A 9,683-nucleotide genomic window follows, 5' to 3' on the forward strand; every position below is an offset into this window, starting at 1 on the left:
TCAAGAGCTGCAGTTTAGGTTCTAGTTCTTAATTGACATCTTGCGGCCCGCACTGTGACACTTATACCATAGCCATTATGGTTATTCTGCGATTATTTATTTATTTATTTATTTATTTATTTATTTATTTATTTATTGTTAATTAATAAATAATTATTTATAATTAAATAAAAGTGATTGATTTAAAGTGTTTGACGTGCCAAAACTATGATATGATGATATGAGAAGGACACGTGTCCTTTCTCGTGTTGTCCTTCCTCATGACTGTGTTCTGCGCGCCTTAAAGCAATTATGCGGAGGGATCCGTAAATTACGACCACCTGGAGTTTTTAACGTGCACGGAAATTGCACATTGCACGGGCCTATAGCATTTTGCCTCCTAAATTTCGACAGCCGCGGCTGTTGTTTAGGTCCTCCTCTTGTTTTTTTATGGCGCTCCGTCTTTTCCACTGTTTTCTTTCTTCTATGTCCCACCAATACGTCCAAACATCCACTTTACTGGATCGAACCCGATTCTTTCGGGTCAGCAACCGAGCACCGTAAACTACTGCACCACCGCGGCGGCCTGACTGATTGATCGATGGATCGATCATCAACTACTTTAACTAGATTCTTCTAACGGGCGGTTCACTAAGGGGCATCTGTTTACGGTAACCAAGAGCAAGTTACGCAGCTGCCCTTCTCACGCGATTAAGCGGCAGCCCAGCGGGTGTCGCAGACCACCGCCAACCTACACCAGCTTCGCCGCCGGAGGCGACGTGCCCTTCCGCGGTCGACAGAGGGCTCGCCAAAAGTTTGCCGATCGCGCAGAGAACGCGGCTAACGAGCTCAGACACGGCAACGTACCTCTCGTGCCACCGCTGCCCCCCCTCCCCTTCCCGCCCCCCTCCTTTGCGACAGGAGGAAGCGAAATGGCCGGGAGGGATTGTTGAAGAGAGAGGGGGGGGGGGATGGCTATCGAGCCGGCTGCCAGCATTCCTTGCGACAAGCGGTGCAGGGCAGGGTGACCGCGTTGACCGGTACTGCGAGCGTCCTAGGCAACTGGGCGGACACGCGCAAAGCATTCGGAAGATGTGATTGCGGGTGTCACGTGCGGGCGGAAAATCAATCGCGATGCCGTAGCGAACGCTGCGCTAAGCGTCGTTCCGCTTCCTCCGAGCGTCGATCAAGCAGCAACGGCTCTGCCTCGTCTCTGAAGACTGAGCATCCTGATGCGGCGCTGCTTAAATCTGGCGTCCTATCTTGTCATCTCTCGTTTTTTCATCGTTCTCAGTTCGCGCGACAAATCTTTCGTTAAGCTATGCACCAAATATGTTCAGCCTTGACATGAGAGTCGAGGATAACATTCGACAATGCTCAGGTGAGTGATTGATTTTTTTTTTTTGCTAACTCGCGAGTCTTTTAAGCCATACTCACACCCATACTGAGGTAGCTGCGATAAAAAGTATAGAACCGCTGAAAATTTAATTGCATTAGTGTTGAGCATGCGCTCAATTACCAGTTTCTGCTGTAAGTGATGTTTACTATTCACTAACTCAAGCAGCTAACGATGCCTTCCAATCATGTTTGATTCATATAAGCAGTTCTAGGGTAATTTTTTTTATGAATCTGGAGTGTAGCACAGGAAAGAGCAAAGTAATACTTAACTATAAGACGTAAACGTAATAACCACGGATAATTGTAACCTTTAGTTTGTAACAACACGGTACAGCTGGAACACTTCCCACTTTTCTGTATTTTGGTTAAACTCCAGTTGGCCACCAGTTTAAAAAGCCGTATAGAAACCATATTGTTTCGGAGGAACAGATGTCTTGATATTGTACACACTTACCCGTTCGTAACCTCATGTCCTACGTAATGACTCGTATTGTAATTGTTCACAATGTATTAGTAAGGCTACACCAGAGGTGCCTTCCCATATAGCGACTCTGTCGTGAATAACTGATGCGGACGTTCTGCGAATACGCAAATAACTCTTGATACAGCTTTATTGAGCAAAGGAAAGCTACTGAGCCTCTACAAGTACTACGTATTTCGCGTCGTGATTGACATGCCATTTCCAAACAACCCCAGCGTTTTTCTAACACTATCTCGTTACACCAGCGTTTTACTTTTTCTTATCTCGCTTTGTCATTCTACGATTTCTCGTGTTTCATCGTATTGAATGTCTTTACAAAAAAAAAAGGTAAAATGGACAGTCGAGGACTGGGTGTTCATTTCTCCGTCAGAGTTGAGCGAGGTGCGTTGTTCCAGTTCAAAATAAGCGATGGCAGTTTCTGCGAAACACCAAAGTAAGAAAACTGCATTTTAAAAAACCCAACTCTATGCGACTGAGCCACGACATATGTCGAACTCGCCAAGCAACTCGAAACAATTCTGCGCTGCCTGCAGCTGTAAAATACGGAAATGAAAACAAGGAGTCGTCGGATTTCAAGCGATCCACTGCGCAATCGCGCCTGTTGTAGCTGACTGGCGCTAAGTACCGAATAACTTCACGTATAACTACAAGCTTTCGTTCCATGCTTCGGTAGGCCAGAAAAATATTTCTCATGCTTATGTTGAAGGCGGCTACAGAACGCTACAGCTATGGACAATCGCGTATGGATGGTCTGTTTACATTTCCTACATCGCTCAGCAAGCTTGAACGAAACATGATGCCGATCTAGCTCTCTATATAACATTCTTGCAAGTATTATTTCTCGAAGTCCAGTACTCTCTTAGTGGCCTCCACGTTCTCACCTCACTGTGGTGATTGAAAGGCTGCATCATAAATTCTTATTGGTATTTTTCTTTCGTTGTCTTTTTGCACTGTTGTCAGTTTTCCATGAGCCACATAAAACAATCGTCAACAATATTAATCAAACAATCTTCAAATCTCCCAGTACATACATACTCGCCTTTTAAATTCACTGCCCCTTTTCCTCCTAACAGTGTTTTCACAGTTGGTAATGTTCTCATGTAATATTGCCATGAACATGCATATGAATTGTTCGAAGATCTGGTCTAAGCACTGCATACAGGCTAATTTTTCAAACCGTTGCTGTCGAACCGACCCCAACTGGCCAGCGTAGCATAAAAATGTTCCTTTTCTTTCTAAACAACGATTGGTTGATTAATGAACTAACTGATTGATTGATTGATTGATTGATTGATGATTGATTGATTGATTGATTGATTGATGATTGATTGATTGATTGATTGATTGATTGATTGATTGATTGATTGATGATTGATTGTTGACATCGCACCCAACGGTCTAGCCTTATCGTCACTGCCCTCAGATTGCTTTTCTTTTTCTCCTTCCTGTCCCACTAAGCAGAACAGCAGACCAAGAAAACTCAGGTACACCTCTCCGCGATTCCTCTAAACTTGTCCTCTCGTTTGGTAGAAAACTCGCCTCTCACAGAGATCTGGTTGCTTTGGAAGAGCTTAAGTGTCTTGAGACAAATTTATTGCGCGTCACATGTGTGCAAGGTGGCCAGAATTATTGCGGAGCTCCCCACTATACGGCGTACATCTTCTCATGAAAGCAGCTATAGCACGAAAACAGCTCATCGTCTCGTTTTCTTTTTTTTTTTTTTCAGTTCGGTTAGCTTGGACAGCTAAGATAATTCTTTCATTCTGTCAACCTGCTGCGGCAGCTCCATGAAAATGCATAGTTTATGGCCTGTGAGCCCAAGCTGTCAGGTCTGATTCTCCGCAACTAAGGACGAATTTCTGTTGGGTGGCTCGCGAAGACCTCGCGCACATTTCTTTACTACACAAAACAAAAAAAACTACATAAAATAGGTAATGAGGGATGCGGCATCCTCATTACTCACAGCGTAACTTATAGGCGTAAATCCGATAAAACCATCAACACAAGCTGCTTGCATACGCGTACATACCACTTGTCTTATAGAGCATATGGTCTTTGATCATCACTGACCAATTGTCATCGCTTGTAATATATATTCAGATAGATTCTGCTTTCCTGTTTCCTTATTCAGTGGTTCTGAAGCTTCTTTATACTATTCTACAAAGCATTTTTTTTTCGATCGCACACTTACGTTCACGGCAGGTATATTTAATTTTGGCCCAGTTATCTCTTGTCGGCACAGCCAACACAGGGAGACTTCGGGCTTGGTGAATCTACAGCTGCGGCGAACTAACACACGCAGAAGATTACTGTAGTCGTTTATTTTTGTGTGTTTCGGCAGTATGTGGCCAAAAGATATTCCATCCAAAAGCATTGAATGTTCTGTGCCCCCATTCACACAAAAGAAAGCATCATACGCAAGAAATATTCGTAACAGAATATTTCAGCCAGTTTCGGTGCAGGACACTTCATTAACGGACTTAATGCTGCTTTCACTTTAATGTTGCCGGTATATGCATGTAACTGTTGATTGTGCCATAATTATATTAACTGTCGCGTTATATCTAAAATACAATCAGTTTAAGTGCTGTACAGCAGTGTTCTGGTGTTCATTAACCTGCAATTGTATATACGTACCACGTTTCTTGACGTCCTTGTGTCACGTGACGTTATTTGACATGTAATTTTGAAGCCTACATATTGTGTATTCCATACATTCAAATGCCAAGGTGTAGTCCGTGCATTTTTGTGCGTCAGCCTCTCCTTATGCCATATTAAAAAAAATCTCACAGGGTCCCTTATGCATTCGACTTAGACGACTCGAAGGCGAAAGCCGCCATCTTCTTTTTCTTCTCAGTCGATGTACTGATACTCCCCCGCTCTCCTCCGAAAGCTTTTGCACCTAGCGTGGTTTCGCGCCTCCGGGATCGAAGGCATTGCAAGCATTTTGCACCTCACCTGGTTTGCACTGCCTCCGTGATCGGCCCGCCTTGAACAAGCGAACTTGTCATGCGATGATATCATCATGTGCCACCATGGTGACTCACAAATTTGGCGATCTGTGACGTCGTGATGACATCATACGATGACGTAATCACGTGATGATTTTATATCACTCGTGCTGATGCCGCCGACGCGGTACGCTGACGGCGCCGACAGTCAATTTCGCGTTTTACACAGCATCTAAAGCGTTCCCTTAATAAAAAAAGGCATCCAGCCATCGGCAAACAGGACTTTCAAACCAAAGGTTCGCAAAAATTCTATGTGGTCCATAACCGGTCGTGTATTATACACGAGGTTTCACGGTACTTCAAAGATCGCATGGTTCCGGCTAACGCCGTGTTAAAAGCTCTCCGAGCGTGGCCGTGTCGAGGGAACTACGTTTCGTTTTTGACAAATGAGTCGCTTTCGGCGCCCCGCGTTTGCACCAATGGCTTCGGTCGTGAATCCTGGGGGGACGCCGTGCGCTTTCCAGCTTTTCTTTGATCCGCCTTTTGGTTCACAGAGACGAAGAAGCAATCGCCGAACTGTTGCTTGGTTGGTTGTTCACCTTCGTTCCGGCCGTTCATTTATTCTCTTTTTATTTTTTACTCAGCTCGTACTTTATGATGTTTTCATCGTGGCGACGTTGTCCGCCGTTGGGACAGCGTTTTCCCTCGGCGACTTAATCAGACGAAGTGTTTCTACGAAAGCCAATCGTGGTGACGAAGAAAATATTTGCACGCACTTCGTCTTTCGTGCTCCCGCCGTCACTACGAATTGCCTTTAGAAGAAAAAGAACACTGTCGTCAAGCTCGCTGTTTTTGCGTTGACACAATGCCGTGTATGCGGTCGACCTGGTCCCTCTTGAAAAAACAAGGGCACCGTCATTTTTGAAACGGTTACGAGAAGTGCACCTCACGCCGTCGCTTTAACGTCGCGACAAACCACTTAGAAACGAAAAGAGGGGGAATCGATCGAAAGACTCGTCTTCGCCAAAAGAAGCATATGATGACAACATATAATGAAGCCTCGAAAAGCTTAAAGAAAGTATTTGAAGGTTAATTTTATGCAGTAATAGACGGCAGTGAACAAAATTGGGGACGCTTAAGCTTCGCCTTTAAGAGTTCAACGCGATAGCGATATCCGGCCTCATCTCATCACTAATGTGTACGCCCTTTGTAGTGGGTGGCATGCTTTAAACCAGCAGCAATTACGCGCGTGATACTTTTTCGAAGTTACGAGCACGCACTACGTGTTGTAAGGGAATACGTGCAGTAATGTGTGGCCTTTTGTAATAGGCGGCCGGCTTTAAACCACAATCGTTATGCAGTTCACATGGTGTGACGCCCGATGGCAATATACGCTTGTACCCGTTTTACTGCGATATTACGTCTCGTACTGTGACAGCTGTACACAGGACGTGTATGTTTCTGAAGCATTAAAGTCAATTTCAGTGGAGTTCCAAGCAATGGAGTGGCTCTGTGGCAGAACACCTGCTTGCCACGCAACCTAACGTTTTTTTATTATTATTTTATTTGCATCTTTCTCGATTTTTCGGTCACGGACAAGATGATTTTTCGGTCACAACCAGCGATGCCGACACCGACACCGACGCCGACGCCTACACCGGAATTTCTGCATAACGAGGTCTCTAACGCTATCGCGTTAAAATTGGCGACAAAAGAAACAGAACAGCTTGCTGCCTTTGGCACCTGAAGCTCCGAGAGACAGACAGAAATATGAAGGAAAGACGGGGAGGTTAACCAGAAGAAGTCTGCAGTTTGCTACCCTTTACTTGTGAAAGGAAAAATGGGGTAAATGAATGAAGGAGAAGAACAAGAGTCTGTGACGACACCAGGTGACAAACCAAACAAAACAAGGTCATGCCTATAAATCACCAACGTTGTGTGTGAACAGTCACAATTTGCCATCCAGTCCGGTTTCTCGAAGCAACCGCAACAGCGCCCTCAGAGCGGTTCGCGTTGAAGACCGGGTAGGCCAGTGCCCGAGGATTTCGTTCCCTGTGAGAGGGCAGTCGTCCAGATGGCCTAGTGCGGCGGAGAGGGCGGCTCTTTCGGAGTTCCAAACCTCCGCATTGCATGAGCGGAGCACATAGTGTTACGTCATGGCGACGGATGTTCTCCCGTTCACTTTCTTGTGTATTTATGCATACCTAGCCCTGGGCGTTTAGCCAGTGTCACTCGTGTTCGTGGTGACCGAATGCGGAATATATTTTGTCCCAAGGCGTCATGTACTGCGTGAACTTTATAAAAGCGAGCTGCTGACCTCGTATACCATCTAATGGCATTAACCCTATTGCGCAGTCGAGACCTTGCCTATGAAATGATTACTGCACTTCAGTTAGGACTGAAAAGAACTTCACCTGTATTCTCTATCATAAGCGTGCGCAGGGTTCCCCTTCAGGGGGGGCGAAGGTTCGTCGCGGCGCCCCCCTCCCTATTATGTCAATGTATGCGGCTGCCTTTGCGCCCCTCTTTCGCCCCCCCCTACAATGTATAGGGCTGACTTTGCGCCCCCCCACCTTCTCGCCCCCTTGCCCCCCCCCCCCCCCCCCTGCGCTCGCCTATGTTCTCTATGTATATTGAGTAGCACAAATATCGGTGTGAGGAATAGGGACGCAAAGAAAAAGGCAGGGAGGATAACGAAAGACAGGGTCGGTTGTTTATCCCATGCTTGGGGAAGAGGACCGGAAGAATAACAGATAGAATGGATAAGAAGAAGTAACAATAGTAACAAAGGGGCCGTTAATGTGACTCCACAAAACAAGTACTAACAGCTCGCAAGCGTTTGTACGAAACACAATAAGGCGACTTAGTGTAGAAGCTTGGGCGTGTTGGTGAAACGTTGTAAGGAACACAGCGCAATAGAAGACGGGGACAAGGAAACGAGACGCACAAACAGCGCTGTGTGTGCGTCGCGTTTCCTTGTCCCCGTCTTCTGTTGAGCTGTTCCTTACAATAAGGCTATTGTGGCCTTGAGAATGTAAGATTGTGTAGGCCAAGTGTTCAAGATTTGTTCCACGAACAGTTGTCTTTCATCAAGGTTTTAACTTTCAAAGCGCGTCGTGTAGTTTCGAAGTATGTCCAGTGGCACAGAGGTCGTCAAATCGTCTCCCCACAACCGCAAAAGTTGCAAGCCGTACTGCTGTTCATTCCTATTCACGAAGAATTGGTGCGAAGCCTTTCTAATTATGTATGTCACGTCATCAGAGTGTATCAATTTCTCTGGGATGTTCATTTTCCGAGAGATACGTAGCGATATCGCACTTTAAATTAAGTGTGACTTCGAATATGGGAAGTTAAAAAAAAATCCGATTCAGAAGCACGAGCCATCTTTCAATGCCTTCTGTGAGTGAGAACAAACGTTATCTGGGAAAATGTAACATTTCTGCAACATTTATGTCCCGTTAAGACACGGGTAAAATAACAAAAAAAGTTCACAATAGAATTGTGACTCACGTGAGAGAGAGAACAACTTTACTGAGGTCCGTTACATACGTGGGGAAGAGCGTCTTCCGCGCCCACCCGGCTATTCCCACGTGGGGACCGACAGGTCTAGCCTGTGGGCCTTGTCGCGGACGTGTCGCTGCACAGCCCGAAGTCGCAAGACCAAATCCTGACTCACGGGACAATAGCTTTTAATACAGCTCCAACCGTCGAGTCTGTATCTTCTCATATCCGGCGTACAAACTATCATCAAAGGCTTTTACGCTCCAGGGCTGCGATCATATTTATAGGATTCTCTTGCTATCTCAAGGCAACCCTCCATAAAATAACATTTAAAAATAGTATTGCTAACGGGGTTGCATTGCACACACCTTCGCTTCCAATATCGAACAAAATTTTCAGCCCGTGAAAGATGGCTGTACTCTCTCAAGATCGGATGACGCAAGGGCGAGACGAGTCATTCAGAGCTGCGCGCAAATCCCCACCGTCCAATCGTTATTGCGTAAAAACCGATATCATTGTGTCGTCATTCGACAGAGCTCAATGCCGGGGAGAAAGCGCCTGAAACATCGATGACGTTCAATAAATACTGCTATGCTGTTACGTCCTAACCGACTCCAGAAACGCAGTTGCTCAACCACTAAAATAGTGACGTGTCAATCTGTCCGGTTATTAATGATTGATGACCTTTATGTGGCGTCGAATAGCGAACCACACGAATGCATGCATATAGTAGTAGCCTTTATGATTCGTCGTTCCCTCATGTGATGGGAAAGAAATGTAAAATCTTCAGTAGGGATGTAAATGATGACGCACTAAAACATGTTTTAAATGTAAACATTTCGACAGAAGTCTGTCTGGCTGCGTGGAAGAATTAAGAAGTTGAAATACCTCCAGCCACAAATTCTTGGAGGAAACCCGACGTTTCGAGACCGGCTTGGTCTCTTCTTCAGGGGTGACTGTGCTGATCAGGGGGGCTTCGTCGCAGCTTGTTTTGGCTTTGTGGTGGAGGTATTTCAACTTCTTAAAACATGTTTTAGGTTGCACTGGCGTAGCTGTGGGGGGAGGGGGATGGTTAGTTTCCCCACCTCCTCTCGAAAATTTTCAATTTCGCATGTTATATATACAGAGCTTCTGCCAGCTCCTCTGAAACGACATGGGAGACCTTAATACGGTCCCCCGACGAAAAATTGCAGAAAGCAATCATTGCATGGGCAGAAGAGGTCGCTGCAGACAAGCGGCCAGCTCCAAACCCATGAAATTTCTTTTAATAAAGTTGTATGCTCCTCCTCCTTTACACGCACACATACGAACGCACGCACGAAGAGACATAAAGTATGGTTGAATACCCCCCCCTCCTTCCTTCATGACAAAAA

The sequence above is a fragment of the Rhipicephalus sanguineus genome, chromosome 5 (assembly GCF_013339695.2).
Source record: "Rhipicephalus sanguineus isolate Rsan-2018 chromosome 5, BIME_Rsan_1.4, whole genome shotgun sequence".
In the NCBI taxonomy this organism is placed as follows: Eukaryota; Metazoa; Arthropoda; class Arachnida; order Ixodida; family Ixodidae; genus Rhipicephalus; species Rhipicephalus sanguineus.